Below are 25,153 nucleotides of genomic sequence, written 5' to 3'. Positions count from 1 at the left end.
TATGTACGCAAATCCCAAAACTACAATTCTTCGATAGGTACAGTTATTGGGCATCTTGCTTGATAGAACACGATTGAATTATTTTTCTATTATCAGAGTTGCGATAACTTGATAATTAATTTTTCAAGCGCAAGACGGTTCTATTACTGCCCGATAAGCTTGTAATCTCATGCCTCTATATAATTTCCGTGCTGCAAATAAAATAAAGCATTACGTGAAAACATAAAAAGAATAAAAGTATAGCATAGGGAATAGTAGACTGCAATTTTAAAGCAGAGTTTGATTTTAAACAATAATTGTTCTTGATGTATTTTCGTAGACATTTCATTTCCATTGCATTTTGCGAAATGCGCAATACGAAAAGAATTACCTATATGAAATACTGGCAAAAGCGCGCTTGTGTATGTGATAATTACATAATTTATGTATAACACGCGAGATTTTTATGCGACGTTCTTGTGCTCGCTTATCAAGAGATACGCGGTAGTTTTAAATTCTTGCGCCAAGTTCACACGCAGTGAAGTCGCGTAGAACGATGGCGAGACGAACCGTGGATATAGATATAGATTATACGCGAAGTCCCGAGATGAACCTGGATCATATTTCTGTATCTCATTAACGGCTGAACGATTGAGTTCTAACTGTACTCAATTGATAGCTGGAATTTAATTTATATAATAAAAAAGTATAGTTTTTTTTTCCGTGAAAATGGAGATGTCACAACACAAACTCCAAATTGTAAATTTTTAAGAAAAATCCTCATCATCATCGACCGCGAGACTTTCCAACCTCTCTCTCTGTCTCTGTCTGTCTGTCTGTCTCTCTCTCCCCCTCCCCCTCTCCCTCCCCCTCTCTCTCCCTTCCTCCCCTTCCTTTCCTCCCTCCCTTCCAACTTTTATTTTTGAGAAATAAAAACTTAAAATAAAATGAGTAGGTACTGTTTTAATATATATTTTATAATCTGTGTGTAATTCTTTTTATAAATTTTTATAAATAGTCTCATAAACACGTCTATTAAGCTTGCACAGCCATTTCAGCACAATCGAATGCGACTTATATAAAAATTAATTGCTATCTTTTTTTGCTAATAAATTGCTCTATTCTCGATTTTTTGCTCCAGCCGATTTGCTAATGGCACAATGGCTGTGCTAGCTTGAAACTAAAGCTAGCACAGTCATAAAGAAAAAAAGCTGGAAAGTGAAAAACAAAGACGTATTGTAGTGCTCATTAATTGTTTTATTCACAATTTTGTTATTCTAGCCGTTAAAAACAACGCTAAAAACAGTAGGTATCTATGTTTCGTTAAAAACTGGCTTATCGAGACCTAGGTATATTAAGCTATCTAAGCCAAATTATCAGAACACGATAAATTATATATAGAATTATAATTTGCTAATTTTTTGCTTTCAAAAGTAATTTTTTTGCTCCAGCTTTTAAGAAGATACCAAGAACAAAATGCGGCGCTCAAGAGTAAAGCGCATTTTAATTTAAAGAAATTAGTTGCTCGCATTATTATAGAATCAGGATGTTCCTTGAATTATTTGCTCTTAAGATATCCATTTGAATTTTTGCTCGCGATACAAGTTTGAAAAATTTATATTTTATTTATTATATAAGTCTGATGTTTAAAATATCTTGTTTTTTATTTTTTTTATATCTCTATTAGTTGCAGGAATAATTGTATGTTAATATTTTAACTAAATACGTTATATTTATGTACATAATTTATTTATTTATTTTCTGTTAGCAAAAAAATATTTTTGAAAGTAAAAATTAGCAAAAAAATAGCAAATTATTTAAGTATTTTTAATTTTTTGCTTTGTATGTTCCTGTATATAGAGTAGAGTGGGGCAAAAATACGCACTTAGATTTTGATCCCATATATATCTACCGTTGAGATATAGCTAGAATCTTGAAATTTGAACTGTAAAATCTTTAAACATTCTCTTTCAAAGTTCACTAGGATTTATGTATATATTTTGAATACATTCCATGTAATAAACTTTTCTTGAACTGATTACAAAAACGCACTTTTGCCCCACCGGTGGCGGTGGGGCAAAAGTGCGCAATGCAGATATATTTGTTTTCGTGTAAGTTAGATTGGCAACACTAAGTTAATTCGTAAACTGTCATGACTGAGTGGCGCCGTATGACAGTCGATTCGACTGAACAGCGTTGAAATTATTAGTATTTTCGATTTGTTCACTCGACCCGACTCAGGTCAGATCGAAAGTTTAGTTTGAAACTCGATGACTCTAAACTATTATGACAGAAAGCGTTTCTTAACTTCCATCACATATTCTTAGCATTATGGCGGCATATTATCATATTTTATTATCATTTTTCCGAACTTTTAATGTGACTCGAGTCGGGTCGAGTCAACAAATCGAAAACGTTATATGAGGTAGGTAAGTTTCATTTTTTAGCTTTTTGATGTAACATTTTGATTTCTTCCAAACTGTATTTCATAAGTAGAAATAAACTTAAGTAAATTGACAAGACATTTTGATTAAGGGGTAACGCCACTCTAGAGTCCCAAAAAAGCCAATTTTTGATAATTTTTTTCAGAAATACAATAATCATAAATAAAAATCGGTTTAATTCTATTTATTATCTATATATTAAAGTATAAAAAAAAATTTTTATTAATTTTTTATTGACAAAATGGCGGCGCCAGAGCCATTGATCCAAAGTGCCAAGTCGTCCAACGGGCGGAATCGAAGCTCCTATAATTTCTGAGCTGGAACAAAAATTCAAAGATTTTTGAAAAATATATAAGATTTTCTATAGAAGTACCTATGGATTTTGCGATAAGTTGAACAAAACTTTTTTTTCCAACATGCACCATTCTTACAAAAAATGATATTTCGCAATTCCCATAGGTACTTCTATAGAAAATCTTATATATTTTTCAAAAATTTTTGAATTTTTGTTCCAGCTTAGAAATTATAGGAGCTTCGATTCCGCCCGTTGGACGACTTCCGCAAAAAGGCACTTTGGATCAATGGCTCTGGCGCCGCCATTTTGTCAATAAAAAATTAATAAAAATTTTTTTTTATACTTTAATATATAGATAATAAATAGAATTAAACCGATTTTCATTTATGATTATTGTATTTCTGAAAAAAATTATCAAAAATTGGCTTTTTTGGGACTCTAGAGTGGCGTTACCCTTTAACTCGTTTCTGGCGTGTGTCATGCTATATTAGACATTTCAAATTGTTAGATAGTAACGCTATTAACCGGTAATTAAAAAGTGTCTCATGCCTCTTAGAAAAAGACGAAAAGTGAGTTAGCCTAAGGTTAAAAGTTAACCGACGTTTGTGGAACTGGACCTTAGAGTTAATTTCGGATATCAAGTGCGAACTTTTGCCCCACCATGATATGCGCACTTTTGCCCCACAAAACACTTTTAAAATTACCAGTAAGCGTTACTGTCTACGGACAACAATTTGAAATATCTACTATATAGCATAACACATGCCAGAAACGAGTTAATCAAACTGTCTTGTCGATAATTTACTTAAGTTTATTTCTACTTATGAAATACAGTTTGGAAAAAATTAAAATATTACATCAAAAAATAAAAAATAAAACTTACCTCTTACAAGGGAACGGTCGGAAGTGTCCCTACCCGATTTGGATGCGCTTTGGATATGTTGTTGAGCATCAAAAAATATTAGACACGTATTTTTTTTTGCTGCGTATCTCGACGTTTAGGGGTTGAAACAACCCCTCGAAAATAACGGATTTTATAGTTTTTTGCGAATATCTTCGAAAATATAAGGCGTAACGACAAAAAATTTGTACGAAATGTTTATGGCTTTTTGTGCTCTTTACAATGGCGTAATCAGATTTTTCAAATTTGTAACATTTTTTAATTTAACCCCACCCCCACCTATTATTTTTGCCAAATATAACAGTTTTTCCAACGCAAATTTAAGAGCGTCAAATGCCAAATACATCCATGTGTATTTTTATTATGATACCATTATTCGATTTTTGGCAAGACGAGATGATATGTGGTATAGGCGTCGCGCTGTAGGTAGGTTTTGCGTTATTTATGTTCAGTTGCGCCGTACGCTTAAAAATTTCCATTTCAACTCCGGGATGACCGAAAGCGCTGATGCAAAGGCCAGCGCAAGGTACTGACAGCGAGAGGTTAACGCTATTTCGAGAGTCCTAGACTAGCAACGGAATGTCGACTCCGACAAATTGTAAGATCGGGCGGGCAGTCGCAAATCATAATCTGAACGAACACGTGCGTCACATTAACCGCTACAATAATATACTATCCCGGTTACGGCACAACAAAATCAACAACCAAATTCACGCATTTGAATATCATTTGCTTGTGTCATAATTCCGGAAAGCAAGCATTTCAGATCGTAAGTTTGAAGTGTAAAGAACTGTGTGTTGTACGCTGTCGTTTTGTGAACATGTAAGTGTATTTTTATTGTTAACTTTTATTGGTTTCTTACGCTTGTTACTTTTTCCTTTGATATTGAATATTTAATATAATTTTTTATTCAGCTCTTACTCAATTTTTTGCCAGTTTTGCCAGTGACTATATAATCTTTTGGGAGAGATGCACTTGGACACGGTACATTTGGACACGGTCATTTAAACACGATCAATCGGACACCGTTTATTTGGTCACGGTTTATTTGGACACCGTTCATTTGGACACGGTTCATTTGGACACGGTTCATTTGGACACCGTTCATGTAAACACGGTCATTTGGACACGATCAATTGGACACCGTTTATTTGGACACGGTTCATTTGGACACCGTTCATTTGGACACGGGGCATTCGGACACCGTTCATTTGGACACGGTTCATTTGGACACGGTTCAATTGGACACGGTTCATTTGGACACGGTTCAATTGGACACGGTTCGTTTGGACACGGTTCGTTTGGACACCGTGTATTTGGACACGGTTTATTTGGACACGGTTTATTTGGACACGGATTATCTGGACACCGTAAAAAATACGGCCTGTGCAGTTGGACACCGTAAAAAATGCGGCCTGTGCAGTTGGACACCGAAATGCGCGACCTGTGCAGTTGGACACCAGAATGCGTGGCCTGTGCAGTTGGACACCGAAATACGCGACCTGTGCAGTTGGACACCAGAATGCGCGGCCTGTGCAGTTGGACACCAAAATGCGCGACCTGTACAGATGGACACGAAAATGCGCGGCCTGTGCAGTTGGACACCGAAATGCGCGTGCATGGGGGTGCAGGGGGAACGAGGCCCCCCCCCCGCTCACGCATGTACTTTGATATATTATATAGGATATATTGACGAGTAAGGATGCAACAATATTAACATAATTTATGATTAACATGTCTATCATTTTCGTGTCCATCTGCACAGGTCGCGCATTTCGGTGTCCAACTGCACAAGTCGCGCATTTTCGTGTCCATCTGCACAGATCGCGCATTTTCGTGTCCAAATGCACAGGCCGCATTTTTTACGGTGTCCAACTGCACAGGTCGTATTTTTTACGATGTCCAGATGATTCGTGTCCAGATAAACCGTGTCCAAACACACGGTGTTCAAACGAACCGTGTCCAATTGAACCGTGTCCAAATGAACCGTGTCCAATTGATCGTGTCCGAATGATCGTGTCCAAATGAACGGTGTCCAAATGCACCGTGTCCAAATGAACGGTGTCCTAATGAACCGTGTCCAAATAAACGGTGTCTAATTGATTGTGTCCAAATGATCGTGTCCAAATGAACGGTGTCCAAATGCACCGTGTCCAAATAAACATTGTCTAAATGCACCGTGTCCAAATGAACGGTGTCCAAATGAACCGTGTCCAAATGAACCGTGTCCAAATAAACGGTGTTCAATTGATCGTGTCCAAATTACCGTGTTTAAATGAACGGTGTCCAAATGAACCGTGTCCAAATGAACCGTGTTCAAATGAACCGTGTCCAAATAAACGGTGTCCAAATAAACCGTGGCCAAATAAACGGTGTCCGATTGATCGTGTGCAAATGACCGTGTCCAAATGTACCGTGTCCAAGTGCATCTCTCCCAAAAGATTATATAGTCACTGGCAAAACTGGCAAAGAATTGAGTAAGAGCTGAATAAAAAATTATATTAAATATTCAATATCAAAGGAAAAAGTAACAAGCGTAAGAAACCAATAAAAGTTAACAATAAAAATACACTTACATGTTCACAAAACGACAGCGTACAACACACAGTTCTTTACACTTCAAACTTACGATCTGAAATGCTTGCTTTCCGGAATTATGACACAAGCAAATGATATTCAAATGCGTGAATTTGGTTGTTGATTTTGTTGTGCCGTAACCGGGATAGTATATTATTGTAGCGGTTAATGTGACGCACGTGTTCGTTCAGATTATGATTTGCGACTGCCCGCCCGATCTTACAATTTGTCGGAGTCGACATTCCGTTGCTAGTCTAGGACTCTCGAAATAGCGTTAACCTCTCGCTGTCAGTGCCTTGCGCTGGCCTTTGCATCAGCGCTTTCGGTCATCCCGGAGTTGAAATGAAAATTTGTAAGCGTACGGCGCAACTGAACAGAAATAACGCAACACCTACCTACAGCGCGACGCCTATACCACATATCATCTCGTCTTGCCAAAAATCGAATAATGGTATCATAATAAAAATACACATGGATGTATTTGGCATTTGACGCTCTTAAATTTGCGTTGGAAAAATTGTTATATTTGGCAAAAATAATAGGTGGGGGTGGGGTAAAATTAAAAAATGTGACAAATTTGAAAATTCTGATTACGCCATTGTAAAGAGCACAAAAAGCCATAAACATTTCGTACAAATTTTTTGTCGTTACGCTTTATATTTTCGAAGATATTCGCAAAGAACTATAAAATCCGTTATTTTCGAGGGGTTGTTACAACCCCTAAACGTCGAGATACGCAGCAAAAAAAAATACATGTCTAATATTTTTTTATGCTCAACAACATATCCAAAGCGCATCCAAATCGGGTAGGGACACTTCCGACCGTTCCCTTGTTAGTTTCAATGCTGTTCAATTAAATCGGCTGTCATTACATATGGCGCCACTCATTGTCAGTCATGTCACCTTATAAATTAACTTAGTGTTACCAACCTAACTTACACAAAAACAAATATACCTGCACTGCGTACTTTTACCCGCCGCGCACTTTTACCCCACTCTATTCTACTATTTTTAATTATACTATTTAACTATACCTTGATAAAATATAAGTTTTTTAAACTTCTTTCGCGCGAGCAAAAAATTCAGAACCGGGATATCTTGAGAGCAAATAATTCGAAGAACACTTGTACGTAAAATTCACTCAAAAAAATAATATAGGCAATCAAGATCCAGTCCTGACCGATTACGGCGTTTCCCTTGTTACACTGAGAGAAAAGTATTTGGTATTTGCGACTATAATTGCATAGTAAAATAATTATGGGTGAGATTCTTATTGTTTTAGTTATTATTGCTATAATATTAGTAAAAATAATCTTATATGTACCTATAGATTTTTCGATTATGGTCATTTTCAACATATTTATAGTACGACTTACCATATTACATAAATCACAGGTAATAGTGTATAAAATCATATTATGGTTGAATAAATGCATGTTAAAGCTATGGCAACAATAATGTAGTATGAGTCAGCTATAATTTGCATTGTTAAAATAACTATAAAAATGTAGTTGGCATCGAAAATAACTAAAAATTATAGTGAAATTGTAGTAACTGTAACTATTTTTTTTCTCTCAGTGTAATTTGATTGTATCATGTACGGTCGTATTGTTACTCATTTATTGTGTAAAGTTAATATATAAATTTTAATAAAATGATGTTATATTAATAACTCTTTGTTAAAATTTTTTTTATTATCTTTTATATTTTCATTTTGTACGTGTTATTAGTTACTTTTCCTGACTTTTTGTTTTTTTTTTCTTTCTCTTTAACCGTTTTTATGTTTATAAACTATGTTTATTAACGTAAAAAAAGAAAATTATTTTAATTTGCATTGACCTTTTTTATTTATATTCACATTGATTTTAAATTAAAGAGCTATAAATTTTACTGTTATCTTGTGTTTATGAAGTTTTTTGTGTTTACAAATCTCAAATGATATATTAGTTACCGCAAGAAAAGAAGGCAGTGTTGTTAAAATGAAAAAATTGTTCATTATTTACTGATATTTCAGGAGGTGATATAACAACTGATATACATTACGTCTATATACACTGTTTTAACAACATAACATGTACAAGATGTAACAAGTAAACATGATATAAATTCTCAACCAACCTGTATCAAACTATCAATAATATGATTTTTCGACCGTAAGCGAAAACGTATCTTCCATTTGCATTGTATTGAAACTACAACGTAGTGCGAACTAACCATGCAACCAATGCTTTTCCAGGATAACAGCGGTCACGGTTTTTGGACGGTTATCAGAGGTGATCAACAAGTGTTTCATGATTTTGTCAGTGGCCACCGATGGCGTGCGGTTGACCGCGAAACTGCCTTTTCGGTCTTGCCTATATTACAGCAAATCCTATTGTAATCTCGTCCGACTATACTAACTGACTCAAATATCATGGAATGACTGGAAGCTTTACGCTTCTCGTACTCGTCCGTTTGCAATATATCTAAAATCGCACGCAGAATATAATAGATGATTGAATTGTAACTTTTTTGTACATTAGTTAAAAATAGTTACTGAATACATTAAAAACTATATTATACCAACAAAATATTATCATAATGAGAATTTAATGCCTTTATGTGAAATAATAGATTACAGATTATATAAATCGTATTTTATGCTCGATATAATGCATATAACACACAGTTTGTTCGAACATGATATTGCATTTTATTGTATTGTCAATTTTTGAGTAGTATATATGTGCGTTAAAAATATGTCAGATTGTCTCTCGATTATTACGGCACATTAACAGCATATACCCTCTTCTCATCTGTGATGTACTCTAACTAAGAAACGATCAAAGTGGCGAGCCCAGCCAGCAGCCGGTTGTTAAGTCTGCTTCCCAGCTGCTGTCCAACCGCTAACCTCTTTCCAGTTTATTTAAAATCCTCTTTGTCTTGAATATCTGCTTCGTTCCATCCTTATTTAATATCGTCCTTTCTTCTCCCGACCAGTTGAATGCCGGAAATCACATTATCGAAATCGCGTTTACACATCAATCGTTAACCAAATGAAAGATTAGAGATGCTATCAGAAATGACCAAACATACATTATCTTTTAAGAACAGTATAAATATTAAAAAATCGATCAAAAATGAATAATTTTGTACATATATGTATCAAGAGACACGTTTCGTGATAAGTATATACAAAGATCTTGTGCAACCTTGTGCAAGAGACGTACGCTACAGAACGCATCCTTCATCGGAGTGACGGGCATAATTTAGCAATAATTACTTATATTTTCTTAACTGAAATCATTTGATCAAAATATATGCAATTGTAGGAATAACAGGCTAACAATTGTAGGAATATTTTTGGGTGCATTTATATGGTGACAACAATTGATGTATTTGCCACAGAAATTATTAATATTTGTATTTATTTTTCTATTCGATCTATATCATTTAAATATATCGTCATTATTTTCTCGAGATAGCATAGGATGTCAAATACGACTTTAACGGCCACCAACACCGCTGCAGCCGATGCTGACGAAGTGCGAATGAGATATAAGAACGCGATAGTGAGCAAGCGAAAGAGAGAGTGAACGGCGTATAAGTGATGCCACAGGCTAGAGGTTTGTATGAGCGTCACGTGCGCTGCAAGGAGAAATGAGAACGCGGTAGTGTGCGAACGAAAAAGAAAAATGTACCGTGCACTACATTTGTACGTATAGCTATTTTTATAATAAATACAAGCAAAATTAACGATTTATTGTTTGCAAATTTGCTAATGTGCTTGGCACATAAAGATTACATACTGGCGGTTTATCTAAAATCACTAGATAAATAAATTAACAATTATTAAAAATATTTTCTTCTAAGAGATCTTTGTTCCTTTTATGCAGAAAGTTTTTTCGATGCTTTGCAATAGGCATGACCATTTTAATAATATTTAAAAAATAAAAGTAATAAAAAAAATATTTTACAAGAATATATAATTTGTGACTTATTTGATTGTTACCTAAATTACATTAAAAAACGCGATTAAAGTGATAAATTTTAATATTCAAACATTATGTAAAGATGTATGTTAGATATGTAAATTAGTGTGTTTATACTTTATACATATATGCATACATATATATATGTATACATATGTACGTATATGGATGTATACGTCTGTGTGTATGCAGGCGTTTTTCGTGTTTGTATTCGCACATGTGCATGCACATAAACATATGTGTGTCGCGTATATGTGTTTATGCGAATGTGTATGTGTATGTGTATATGTGCGTGTAGTCAGAAAACAGGTGCGTGGAATATGTATATCAGTATCGGGCAAAGTCTAATTTTATTTATTTTAAAAATAAAAACTTTATAAACTTTATTTCCAACGAGATTAACTTGCTTGCTGCAAAAAAAGTTATTTTTTTTATTTAATCTTTTGCACTTCAAATTATCTCTCACGAAGCGAGAATTAAGTATATTGTCTTCAATTTAGTTTAGTGGACAAACCCAATATGTATGCAATTAATTTCTATTATTTAAGGGAATTTATACAGATTTCAAAAATATAGTTTGTTTTTTGTGCACTATTTTAAATTTGCAAAGAACTATGCGGCAAAGCATTATATGTCGAATTCATCTCGATATACAAAGAGTTATCATTGTATACTTGATGTCTTATGTGATTTTACTTCTTCTTCATGTCATTAAATTATTAAGTTTTCATTATTTTTGAAACTCGTTGTTAGGCAAAGAAATATTTGTAAGCAGCAAAAGATTTTTATTACGAAAAGAATATATAATTGGCATATTTTTTTTACATTATTGATTTGCTATTCTAGAATAGCTCTTTTTTTCCATATTCTAAAATTCTTTAGTTTTCTTTAGTTTTATTCTCTTTCCTTGTTTTAATCTGCTTCACCCAGTTGATTTTCTCTTTTTTCTCCGCCAGTAATTGCGCCAAACCTGTATTGCTTCTTATTTCCTTGATACAAAAAGAAATAAGAAATTCTGCTTGTTGCTAGATGTTCTAAGGCCGGTATTCATAATCAGATCTTATTTCAAGACCGTCTTAAGCAATATCTTAAGATGCTAATACGGCTCTGTGATTGGTTAATGACATCTTAAGATTGTACTTAAGATGGCCTTAAATATAAGAACCGACTATGAATACCGGCCTAAATTGTTAACCTCGTTTTGACATAGCCTACACACACAGATATTCTTCTCTTTTCCTCATTAAAACTTACTACTAATTTTTTCATTCCCATATCTAAATCTTGTGATAGTTTTCTGATAATCATTCTGTCTTTATTTTCTATTCAGGAATTCTTATTGTGTATAGCTCTCCGAATTTTTTTCCATATCTAGATTTCTTTATCCTATTGAACTACACTTGCTTTTAAATATTCATATCTCTCTCAATTAACTCTTACCCATGACCAATCCCTTCCTCTCTTAATCTCTTCACCTCTACCTAGACATTCTATTTCTACGCGCGCGTGCGGAAATTGAATTTTTTTCTATTAATCCAAAATTGTTCCTATTTTTTTCCTATTTTTTTAAATATTTGTCAAGTATTTTATTAGTCAAATTCTCTCTAATCTTTTCTTTAAATTTAAGTGCTTTTTTCTGCCTCCATTCTCATTATTTGTCTTTTTGTTTCTTCCCTAATTATACTTATATTCTAACATCGTCTAATCCAATTCTAGTGATTTAATAGTTATTCCGATATCCTTTACCACCTTACATTTCTTTCCACCCTATACATAAAATACTTTTTACTACGTGATCGAATCATCCATACTCGCCTCTTAAAATCCCCTACAAATTCTCTCTTTGTCCTATTCTTCAAACTCGGTTTATAGCACTTATGGTCTTCTTAACCATTTCTTTTATACGCTTATCTGTCTCGTTGTTTCTTCGTAAAGTAAGAGATGTTAAATATAAATCTCTCATTTTAATATATCAAGATTACATATTATTTGTGGTTGCTAAACGCGCACTCTTCCCAATGTCTCACCGCGCATATAACAATGCTGGGCTGTTTCTTCCTCACAATACGTTTACATTTACCACTAAATCATGCGAATACACACTCATTCGCAGATCATTATTAATTGATTTTTTATTAATTATTGTGAAAATCACGAAATAATAGAGATTTTTTTCTATTCAGTTTAATTTAATCCTGCATTGGCTTACAAGAAGTGTTATATCTATTTATCACACTTTGTATATCACATTATTATATTATATCAGAAAATGTAATTAATGGATTAGTAAATACCTATATTATGTGTTTAAATTTATCTTTACCTTAGTATAATATAATGATATTTACACATATACTAGGATTTATTAAGTTAGTAAAGTCAGATGATTGTAGAAAAAGTCATAGAAAGTCGTTGACCAATCAAAAATTACTAGGCACAGTGAAAGGAATAGTTATACTTAAAGTTATACTAAAGGTTATATACTATAATTATACTAAAGGAATAGTTAATACTTAATCTACCTATTCTTTACCTCTACCGTGCACAGGTCGATTTTTTAACATAGTACTAAGCATTCCAGTAGAGTATAGAGTTCACTGATTGAGCGAAAGTATGAGTTTTTGTATTCAGGTGTCATAGACTCTGCCTGCTTATGCAGTCACGTATAATAATCTTTGAATAATTTTTTCAAGGATCATAAAATGCAATTTGTTATAAATCATTATATCCCTGTCAGCACGTTCTTCCGTCAATTTTTTGAATCAAATCATTGGTGATCAAAGGTAGCCTAGATTAGTCTTTTGTTTATCATAAACATCTGTTCTTTCTTGTGAATCACATTACCTACTTTGCTACACACACACATTCTATCTATTTATAATATCATACATACCAACAATTTACTGGTAAATTTTAGCAGGAGCTTTTTCTTTTGCACTTAGAAATCGAATAATAGAACACGCTTCACTTAGCAGGATTTCTTCTTCTTCTTCTTCTTGACCCAAGTGGATTTCCGGCTCGTTTGGCAGGATTTGAAATTGATATATCCATTTTAAATGTACAAAACACATAAAAACGTTCCAGAGAACAAGTGCAAATATATAATCTAACTAAATGGGAGTATGTTTGATGCGATAATATTAGTAGGGGGAAGAAGAGGAGGTTTGCAGCAATGATTTCCTTTCCTCTTCTATTTCGATTGTATGATTAATTACTGGCTATCCCTCGTATATAAAAAATGTCCCATCTAACTTAATTACCTTAAATATTTGACTTATTTCTAATAATACGAACAAATAAAGGAAAACATTATTTATTTCGTAGACACAAATATTATGATAAACAAACAATTTTTTCAAGGATATCTTTCGAGATTTCAAGGTATTTTGATATTTTTTATATAGAGCTATATTTTTATTATTAAATTGTAGTAGCTGGTATCAGGATTCAATTCAATAACCTGTAATATACAGAGTACCTCATAATTCGCGGATCACTTTTTGTAGGCAGATAGAGCACTGAATCAAATAATCCTGTACCATTTTGTAATAATTAATGAAATAATAATTAAGAAAACTTTAAACGTCCAAAATTTACGTAAACTCCAAACATGAGTAAATTTTACCCAGCTTGCATTGTCATTTGCTCATAACATCCGATGATCGAAATTCAATGTTTTTTTTTAATCTGTGTAGAAAACATTGAGGAAGATAATTCTGTTAATATTTTTTTGATTAAATAAAGTAAAAAAAAGTTATAATAAAAAACGAAACATGTTTCTTTAAAATTCACTTTTCTCTAAAGAAATTATAACTTTTTAGCAATAAGCGATAAAAGAATGAGAGAAGAACGAGATTTTAAAGAAAAAGATTAGTTCTTGAGAAAATCTATAGGAGCAGATCGCTGTTTGTTGAAAAAAAATATTTTTTTACGAAATGAAAATAGGTCTTTTTGAACAAAAGATGAATAGGACTTTATAGGTTTATTTAGTGAATAACTCTATTTTACTATTTCAAAATGTTTTATTATAAGAAAATAAGACATTTTAGTTCAAAATAAAAAGACAAAGTTATATTATATTCCTATCTTATATTAATATTATATTATATTAATAATAGATTATATTAATATTATATTATATTAATATTATTTATATTAATATTATATTGTATTAGATTATATTATATAAGAATCATATTATATCAGCAGAACAGTCACGTTTTTGGACAAACCTTTAATCTACAACTAAGTTTTAAATTTAAGAAAAATGGAAAAGAGATAATTTATTATATATGAGGTAAAATTAAAAGTAAACTTTTGAACGAAAACTTTAAACATGGGTAAAATTTGCCCAAATAAAATTTTGCAGTTTTCCTTGTCGAGAACGCTTAGGTGACAAAGCAGCTGAGTCATGTCTTCCAATACAGAAACTAATAAACTATAATAAGCCTGTGTAGTGTTGCTAATCTTTCATATTTTAAGAACGATAACGTTTTAAAAATTGGTCTGGGTAAATTTTACCCATGTTAAGGGTTGCATGGTTAATAAAGGTCTGCGAATCAGCTTGCATCTGCACGATTCGACGAGAAGAGACAGTTCAACGTCATGTGGCAATTGCAATTGCTACGCGCGCGACGAAGCATGAGAGAAGCGTGCGTCTAGAAATTACAAATCAAGAGACACGGTATAGTGTCTAAGCGCAGCAAGACACAAACCATGTATCTATACACCGAACCATCGAGTTGAGAGACGCTTAGATTATCGAATCTCAATAACGGTTGAACTAATGAAGTTCCGAGTAGGCTCAATCGATAGTTTGACTCTGAATTATACAATAAAAATATTTTTATTTTTTGTCTACATGTCCTACACTCTTAAGCATGTACCGCGTAGTATCTCCAAATTCGAGGTACAAATTTGTAATTTAGAAATTTGTACCTCGAATTTGGAGATACTACGCGGTACATGTTTAAGAGTGTACGAGCAAAGATATTACGATACAAAGTCCGAAATGTGTAAATTTTTCATTAAGGTAGATCGTTCATTATATAAGATAGATCATCATCACCTGCATTGTCCCTTTCACTTTTTCGGCACTATGCAGCACTAGTAAGTAAAGTTTTATTGCTACATTGAAAGAAATTGTTGACAATATCGCCAACGTCCCTATGAAAACTTCTCTACCGTGGCACGTATATAAGACTGACAATGAGAGGCAATATTTCCGACGAATCGCTTGCGTGTTATTATCAACCCAGCAGGTAAATCAGGCCAGGAGGAAGATTATTTTATATTTCTTTCTATCACTAGATGACTCACAATCAGACCATGTAGCGTTTCATAGAAAAAGAGAAACTATTCGAGCCAAAGTAAGAAAGAGCGAGAGCGAGAAAGCGTGAACGAAGCGCGAAGGAGTGAAAGTGAGGGAACGTATGCGAGGGAGCGAGAGCGAGAGAACGTAAGCGATAGAAAAGAAGAATTTTGAAAAAAGAATGAAATTATTTCCCGTAATTTTATAGATGGAAAACTTAGGATTATTATGATCACAAGGGATGAGTAATAACGTAGTCTTAGAACAAAATATTGCATTTTTAAATCCACCAAGATAATAGAAGATATTTAAATTTAAATTTAAATTTAAGTGAATATACCTAATATTTAATTAAAATAAAAAAATATTTAATACAAAAAACTTGGCACTGCTAGACTAACTGTAAGTATAGTCGCAATAAATAAATAAATATGATAAGCGTATACGATACGTGTGTATCATGTTTAGGTCTAAATTAAAAATGTTATTTGTTTTCATTATCTTATTATATTCCAAGTTCTAGCAGCGCCAAGTTTTTTGCATTAAATATTTTTATTTCAATTTTCAACACTATTTTTTAAAAACATAATTTTTAAAGTTATGAGATGTTGAACACTTAAACCCAAATTAAATTTTTGTGTTGAAACGCATAAAATTTTGACTTTTCTGTTTTCTTCAAACATACATAATTTTTCATGTTCTAGATCATTTGAAGATCATGTTGTCATAGTTCTCTGAATTGTCATAGGTCTCCGAAATATCTCTAAAAAAATGATCTTAAAAAAAAATTTTTCTGTCATCATAATTGTCCTCTCGAACGGTGCAACTTTTTCCTTAGATTCTTTTGTATCATCAAAAATAAGTTCTCGTTTCACAAAAAATAAGTGAGATATTGCAGATGCTCGAGTTAAGTGGACCACGTAGTATAATGATTCCTTGTGTGTAAGGAATGTTATGCAATATTTGTTTGACAAATTTTTCTCCTGTTCTTGGAAGAAAAATTCCCGATTTTGAAAATATTAACGGTGATTATTATTTTATTTGATACATTAATTTTTATTAAAAAATTATATGTTGTATTACATTGCAGATTTAAATAACTTTTTATATAGGATGAAGAAAGAGTATCGAACCTGTAAAATATCTTGAAAACAAGGCATTAAAAAAATGTTATATACAAAAGTTATACGGTTTCAATAAATTCATTAAACAGCGATACCCATTTGACCGCAGTTACGAAGAAGATCTCAAGGTCAACTTTAAATTTTTAATGAAAACTCCCATTTTTCAGCCGATTTTCTTGAGACTTCGAGAATTTTTCAAAATACTACAATAAAACTCTGCCATTTAAGTCCAAGCTGGATAGTCTTGGTAGACTAATATTATTTCTGTGTATTTCCAAGTACATTTCCGACAAACAATCAGCGCGCAGTAGATTGGAAATTCGTGTGCTTGGAAATACACAGAACTATTATTAGGCTATCAAGATCCAGCTCGGTCCGTAAATGGCATTTTTTTTAAACTGATTGTATAAGATGTTAGTCTTGTTTCTCTTAATAAAACAATAAAACTTCTTTGGATTAAGAATTTATTACTTTCGGAGATTTACATCCCTTTTTTGTGTGTATGTATGTTATTTTAAATACAATTGAAGAAACAATAATTACCCGCATTCAGGACTATTCCCGAGTGTGGAGAGTTAAGTTAGGGCTGCGAAGGGTTTACACTTTAGAGCACTGGCTTCGGCGGTCATGCCCGCACTGCTATCTCCATTTCTCTGATTTCGTAGCTCCGAGCCAATACCGTTCCTGAGTTCGAGCATCTTACGTCTTCGCGTAGAGGCTTGTCACAAGTCAGAAATAATTTTTGCTTACTAAATACCTAACAGTTACAAATTTGACTTACTTCTCGTTTGTATAAGATTTAAATAATGGCTGAGTTGTTGAAAAGAGGACAGAACATTTATCTGTTGGTGACAGGGTGTGTTGATGGGAATAAACAGAGGTCATATTAAGAGATATGTGATCTCTTTAATGCAATTTTTAATGCGCAAAATCCAATTTTAAAATCCACTGTTATAAGAACAATTCAGCGTTTGCAAGAAAGATTTTGTCCAGAGAATGGAATTTTGTGAACTTATTCAGGCTCGCGGAGTGTATCTAACTTCGCAAATAACATTGTCTTTTCCGATGAAGCTGCTTTTGAACTTCATGGGAATGTCAATCGTCACAATTTCTGATATTAGAGCTCCGAAAATCCACATTGAATGAAAGATAACAAATCTCAGTATCCTGAAAAAGTCAATGTCTGGACAAGGATAATCAAAGATCATTTAATATTTTTCTACCATAAAAATCTCAATTCCGAGAAGTACGAAGCTATATGCTGGTTTGAACAAATTATTCCTGCTATTTGAAATGTTTTTCTTAACGATTTTGGTCGCGTGTGGTTTCAGCAAGATAGAACTCTATTATTTCGGATTAAGAGTACGAAGGTTGTTGTTATGGATAAAACCTTCCCGAACAGATGGATTGGGAGACGAGAAACAATTAAATGGCTTCCAGGATCTCCCGACACCACTTGACTTTTTTTATGAGGCTTCTTAAAAGATCGAGTTCGTAAAACAACACCCGTGAACGTCGAAGAATTGAAACAAAGAATAACTGACGAAATGAGTTTAATAGCCATCAACATGTTAAGAAATGTCAGAGATTCTTTTCAAAGCTCGCACACTGTCAAGCGGTGAAAGGAAGGCAATTCGAACATCTGCTATAATATCATCGCGCGCAAACGCGCACACGCACGCACACACAGACACACACACACACACACACACACACACACACACACACACACACACACACAAAAGAGATGTGAATCTGACCGGCAATCTCCGCGTGGTACACCTGGGGCAATGTTAGTGCCAGCAATACACTTGAACTTTGTCAACCCATATTTCGGAAAGTATTTAACCAAAAAGAGTTTTGTTATAGTATTTTGAAAAAATCTCGAGGTCAACTACAAATATATTGTTACGCCCGTGCTGTGCGCCCGTGCTGTGCGCTCATGCGAGAGTCGCCCGGTAGTAGAGAAGTCGCGAATCGTCCTTAGCGACGGTTGTTTATAGACAACGATATTCACAGATTCTGCTCCGGGATTCTGTCTCGTTCGGACGTGTCTGCCCGAGTCTCTTATTGTATTGAGCTAACGAATAAACGAGTTTTTTTTTCATAAACCGAGTTATCTCTTCCTGTGTGAGTGCCGGAATACGCGTCGCGCGTGAGTGACTGTGCGAGAAAGTGCGGCGGACGCGCGACGAGCGTAACAATATATATCAAATAAAAATTAGAAGTTTTCATAAAAAATTTTAAAGTTGACCTTGAGATCTTCTTTATAACTACGCTCAAGGTTAATTGGGTATCGCCGTTTGTTGAAACCGTAGGGGAGAGTTGGATATTACCGAGCCCCTAAGAATTGAAGCGTATATCTAAGCTTAGAAATGTTTCAAAAAAACAAAATGTGCAGTTTTAGATAGGTAATTTATTTGGCTATCCATATATAATAGTAATAATCTTCAAAGTTAAACACAAACTAAAATATTAACAATTTTCCAAAAAATGAGAAAACGCGGTATTACCGAACTGGTCTGATAATATCGTGCCTATAAAAATTACTCTGGCTTCAGCCAGTGACATGAAGTAGAACACAATAACAAAATGTTTTTTATATTTATGCATTAATATCGTCTAGTAGGTGCCTACATATATACATTAATTCTGTAATGTAAATATTATATTACTCACCTCTTATCGAAACTACCAGCAAAATTACAGTGAATAAGCAGAAAATCTTGTAGAGCGCAGTGTCTTCACATGGACGGCCGGAACGAACTGACAGCGCATTCGCGGGGGGTATTCCGTGTTAGGCTGCGTTCGAAAACGTCACCCGAGTGCACACGAGTACACTCACTTCTCTTTCTATCTCAGCGAGTTAGAAGGAGAAGGGAGTATACCCGGGTGACGTTTCCGAACGCAGCCTTAGTCTATGATATTAAGATCAAAAAATGCATGAATTTCAGGAATTTTTTTTTAATATAAAATAAATGAATTTGAAAAAAACTTTTAAGGGGTTTTATTCTTGTACTGTTACATAAGAAATTTTGATTTTTTAATGTTAAAAAAAATTCAAAATGGCTTCACGCCGTGAAGCCACAAACGACGTGAGTTTATGCGCGCGGGGCGCTCCACAGCCTTGCCAGCTGATCTGACACAAAAAACACAAAAAATTTATTAAACTAGACTAAATTTGGGGGGCCTTATCGTTTTCCGATTTTTAAAAAACCCCCGGAATACAAAATGGTAGCCATTTGAAAAAAAAAACCCATTTTTTCCGTTTCTTTTTTTGCTTCAACGTTCGAATAAAAAAATTTGCAATCAATTTTTGAAAAAAACTCATCGTGAAGGCCCCCCAAATTAAATTTCCTTTCTTTTGCACCGCGATTTATTAGAATCGGTTTATCCGTTGAAGCTGTAGAGCGCCCCGCGCGCATAAACTCACGTCGCTTGTGGCTTCATGGCGTGAAGCCATTTTGAATTTTTTTTAACATTAAAAAATTAATTTCTTATGTAAACAGTACAAGAATAAAACCCCTTAAAAGTTTTTTGCAAATTCATTTATTTTATATCAAAAAAAATTCCTGAAATTCATGCATTTTTTGATCGTCATGAACTAGAACCTCCCCTTAATCGATAGCTTGGGTTTGATTTATCACGAAAGCTATATCATTGTTTTTTTGTTTTTGCTCTAAGACTCTACGTGCTTTATATAAATAAAGCTGTCATAATGTAAATAAAGTTATTATAATGTCATCGTTGTCGCCTTTCTATCCTTCTCTAATACATTTCTAAACATAAGTTTTTTGAGAAATTCTATACGGTTACAATTTTTCAAGTTTTCAACACGTGTGGCGACGTAACATTAACAGCGTTATACATGAAATCTTCTGATGAGTCTGACTTTGACAAGTTCTTGACAAATGTCTTTTGAATACTAAAGGTTAATATTGGAAGAAACGTTACATATACATATACATATACAGCGTTATATGATATGTGTAGTATATTTTTAATATCATCTTTATTAAAGATATAATAAATAATGTATATTATAATAATACATATTTATTATTGTCAGCGCGAGATGTTTCTGTCAGAAATTCTTGTATTTAATTGTATTTATGTTGTATTTACATTGTATTTATATTGTATATTTAATTGTATTTATATTGTATTGTTTAAAAAAAATCTATTCCGTAAAACTCCTGCGTAAAGCCTTTGCTGATTCAATAAAAATAATCTATACTGTAAACAAATCCTGCGAGTCCTTCTTTTTGTAATTTTCAAAGAAATTACTAAATCATCAATGACAGATCTTTAAAAAGTGTAAAGGTCAACACTATACTGAAAGAAAAGTTATATAGTAATATATTCCTGCAAACATTGATCTTGTCGATTGTAAAGAAGAGATCTAATATATTCTGTATACACTTCCTTATTATTTTTTAAATAAAAATTGAATTCATAATGCATCATTGAGTCTTATATAAGTATTCAAAAGCAGTGACCCAGAAGCACTAAAGATGTTTCTATAAAAGTTAATAAGAGTACTTTTTGTAGAAAACTTTCTACAGAAAATTGTTAATAAATGACATACATATATAAAATATTGCGAAATAAAGAACCAGATAAAATAATTAATAATAATTAATAATTAGATAATAATTAGCAACAAATAATTAATTATTAATTATATTTTTTAATTTATGAAATATAATTGTTCTTTTGGTAACAAGAATTTCTGGTAGACTACACTGATGATTTTTTCAGAATTAATAAGTGCTATTTTGAGGATAATTTATGTATAAAAGATATTTAACGTGTGCTAAAAAAAACTGTGACATCTATTATTAAAAATTACCTTCTCCAAAAACGCCAAATCTACGCACTTGTAAGAAAATTGTTTGGTGAAACAATGTTAGTAATCGAAATAACAATGTTAGTAATTGAAATAAGCGAGAATCATAGAAAATAATGTTATTGACAAAATTATTTTACTTAATAATGTTTTAGTTTGTACCAAAATGATATCAATTGATATCAAAAGATATAATACATTATTTTCTATGATTCTTATTTTCATTAAAATAACATTGTTACGCAAAACAATTTTCTTACAACATGTACTTGGCGTCTTTTTTCATCTTTTTCGAAAAAGTAATTTTTAACAGTTTAATCATTTACTTTATCTTTTATCAAGAGACACAATCATATTTCGTAATAAGTTATAACTATTCAGAAGTTACCTTTTCAGAAAAAGGTAAAATAACGGTGACTAATACAAATACATCACTGATGATGTTGAACATGAAAAAATCGTACAAAACAATTTTTTTTTTAATACATAATTTTAAATACACAATACAAAGAATACTGTAACTCTGGATAACACATAGAAAGATTATAAGAATGTTTTCTTACTACACAAAAATTTAAAAACGAAAAAATAGATTTATACAAGATGTTCCAAGTCAAGTATATAAAACTTCAGGGTCTTATAAGAAATTAAATTTGGAACAAAAAAGTTATAAACATAGGTCCGGAAATGCTTCGTTAAAAAGTTATAGGTAGCTAATAAACTTCGAAGAATCACGTTTTTTTTATTATCTTTAAAAATAACTAGCTACTAATGGTTACACTAAAGCGAACGCTATGAATAGTGCTTGCCTTAGATGATTTCAAAATCATTTAAGATGAAGATAAGATAAAAATCCGTAAATTTATCTTAGATAAGATAAAGATGATTTTGCTTTTAATTATTCTAGATGAAAGATGAGATGATTATTGCGATTTATTTAGATAATTTTATGTTTATGAGACTATTCATAAAAAATTATAAAAAGAATTTTAAAGGGGAACATATGAGTAGACCGCAAGAAAAAAAGGTGAAATTCGGGAATTTTTATCTTGGAAACTATTAATTCGATTCGATCTGGGTTTTTTTTTTTTTTAAGTATCTACATTGAGGCACGTTCACAAATTTTTTTAAGGGAATTCATTCCCTCGGAGCGCTGTTCTCGTGGCCGGCGTAAAATGTGTTCCTCGCGGACACGGTTCACGGTTCCCAGAATATCTCGAGAACGGCTGGACCGATTTGCTTCAAATTTATACACAATGTTTTACGATAGTTTTTCTCGTTTCCATCGGCAGATTTCATAAAAAAAAAATTTTTTACCGAAACGTCGACTGTTTGAACTCACATTCATTTTTCGACCCAAATTTTCGACCTTTTATAGTCTGATAAAAAAAAACTAGTTGAGTAAAAAAAAATCTCCCGATGGAAACGAGAAAAACTATCGTAAAACATTGTGTATAAATTTTAAGCAAATCGGTCCAGCCGTTCTCGAGATATTCTGGGAACCGTGAACAGGAACACATTTTACGCCGGCCACGAGAACAGCGTTCCGAGGGAATGAATTCCCTTAAAAAAATTTGTGAACGTGCCTCAATGTAGATACTTTTAAATAAAAAAAACCCAGATCGAATCGAATTAATAGTTTCCAAGATAAAAATTCCCGAATTTCACCTTCTTTTCTTGTGGTCTACTCATATGTTCCCCTTAAAAAGCATTAAAACAATATAATTTTATTTTAAATTTTTATTTCTTAAAAATAAAAGTGGAATGTTTTGTCTAATAACACTGTGCGACAAATATGAATTTTTTGAAAGGGATGGGGAAATTTAAAAAAAAATGGAAAGATCTTATGCCCCAGAACACGTTCGATTTTGCTAGGTTAGCGCGTTTAAGCTTCTTTCACTAGGTACAAGAGACAGAATTTAGCGCTGAAATGCCGTTCGGTGTCCAATGATTTGGACAAATCCCGGTACACATAATCCCTTGGCCGCATAAACATATTGGCCATCTAATAGTATAGTAGTATAGTTGGAATAGCAACCTCTATTTGACGTCTCTAAGGCTGTGTTTCAAATATCGGCAAAATAAATATTACTGCCAAATGTATTGAACAATACTGAAAATCTAAAATTTACATCAAACACGTTATAGACTTTCAGTACTCATACAAAGCATCTACATATTGCGCATACAAAGCATACGCATACAAAGCATCTAACATTATAGAAGTAACATGTCCTTTGTATGTTATATGTATAACACATACTTGAGTCGACCCTGTTTAATAAAATTTTATAATATATTTCTCACGTTAATGAGTCATTATTTATAATCATTGTTTATAATGATTTCGATCTAGGGCTTGTATTGTTCCTATCTGCTTTAGTAAATAGTCGATAAGATAGAAGAGAAGGAAAAGAGACTATATTGAGGATAGGAATGGAACGGTTTCTACACTGTTAAATATTAAACGATGAAATTTAAACCAATACCTTGAGATAATTAATTGTTAGATAACAATTATTTTTAACTACCATGTGCCGAAATTTATTATTTTAACACAAAACAGTATTATTTTAACTCCTTTAGTTAAATTAACATTGTTTTAGTTAAATTAACGACATATTGAGTAGGAGCAGTTGCGACCTATAGGAATGGTTAAAAATGACTCAAATTGAATATAATATGACACTATGAATTTAATACTCAATTGGGTACCTATGTAGAATTTTTTCATATTGCATTCTGTTCTATGTTTTTTATAAATCCTATAACTGTTTTTCTTTTATTTATTAGGGGCAAGGAAAAATTCTCATCTAACTGGAGGAAACATTGTATATCTTTGAGGATCGGGTAGGTAGTTAAATTTTTGAACCAATTATTTTTTATAAATGTGAGAAAAGAACTATAATTATTATTGGAGAAAGACAATGGATTGAGGAAAATTTCAAATGAGGAACTATTTATTGTATATTCAATTGGAGAAATGGAAAGGACTCATTTGTGGTTATTTCTGGTTGTCGGACTATCAGTTGGGATAATACAAAAGTAGTAAATACACTGAGAGAAATTTGTTGGTGATTAAAACTATACTCGTTTTGTAAGACGTAGCATAGTGAACTTGTATGCGATATGTGGTTCATACATCCAAAATTCTGATAACGGCGCCTTAACGCGTCATAGTAGTCGATACAGAGACATTTAGTCATAGGTATCTAGACAGTTTGGTAATCTTCTCTAGACGTGTGGTACCGCTAGTCATTTCTATTCGTAACGCTCATCAAATGAATCGTATATTTACGAACACAAAATTTCGTAATGAGCCGGCACTGGTTTCTGACATTCACCCGACATTAAGAAATATTATATCATATATCCAATTCAAAATTTTATTACTCTTTTTAAACTGAATTTGTTTCTTAAGATGATTTTTGAAAAATTATATATTTGCGCTGGTTATGACATATGTAGACTATATATAACACTTACATTAAATTAAGAAGTGGTCTACCACACGGAAAACCGAACTCACTATCAAACTTGATGCTAGAAATTGAGGTAGCTGTAATATATCATTCGAGCACAATGTATATGTCGATCAGCACTATTTATTTGTATACATATGCGTTCAACTGTATAGTGCTTACTGGGTTGCGTTATTTCGGAACACACGAATAGGTTTTTGTTACGTCTGCACCAGATTTT

The 25,153-nt window shown here is 32.7% G+C and overlaps 1 long non-coding RNA gene across 4 annotated transcripts in view; it reads left to right on the top strand.

Annotated features, from left to right (window-relative positions):
* Positions 1–25,153, top strand: part of LOC139782015 (uncharacterized) — a 46,995-nt gene that overhangs the window by 12,666 nt on the left and 9,176 nt on the right. For 2 of the 4 annotated variants that reach the window (XR_011720765.1, XR_011720764.1), the window contains exon 2: positions 24,245–24,301. The exons of 1 other annotated variant lie outside the window; for it this stretch is intronic. This is a non-coding gene — a long non-coding RNA (uncharacterized lncRNA). Of the gene's footprint in view, positions 1–8,210; positions 8,350–8,432; positions 8,936–24,244; positions 24,302–25,153 lie in introns of those variants that run through there. One more of the 4 variants, XR_011720766.1, reaches the window with a different exon arrangement.

This window comes from Temnothorax nylanderi, unplaced genomic scaffold (assembly GCF_030848795.1).
Source record: "Temnothorax nylanderi isolate EJ_2023f unplaced genomic scaffold, tnyl_v1.0 TNYL_tig0381_pilon, whole genome shotgun sequence".
Lineage (NCBI taxonomy): Eukaryota > Metazoa > Arthropoda > Insecta > Hymenoptera > Formicidae > Temnothorax > Temnothorax nylanderi.
The sequence above is the reverse complement of the archived record's forward strand: the minus strand, read 5'-3'. Positions and strand labels throughout refer to the sequence as shown.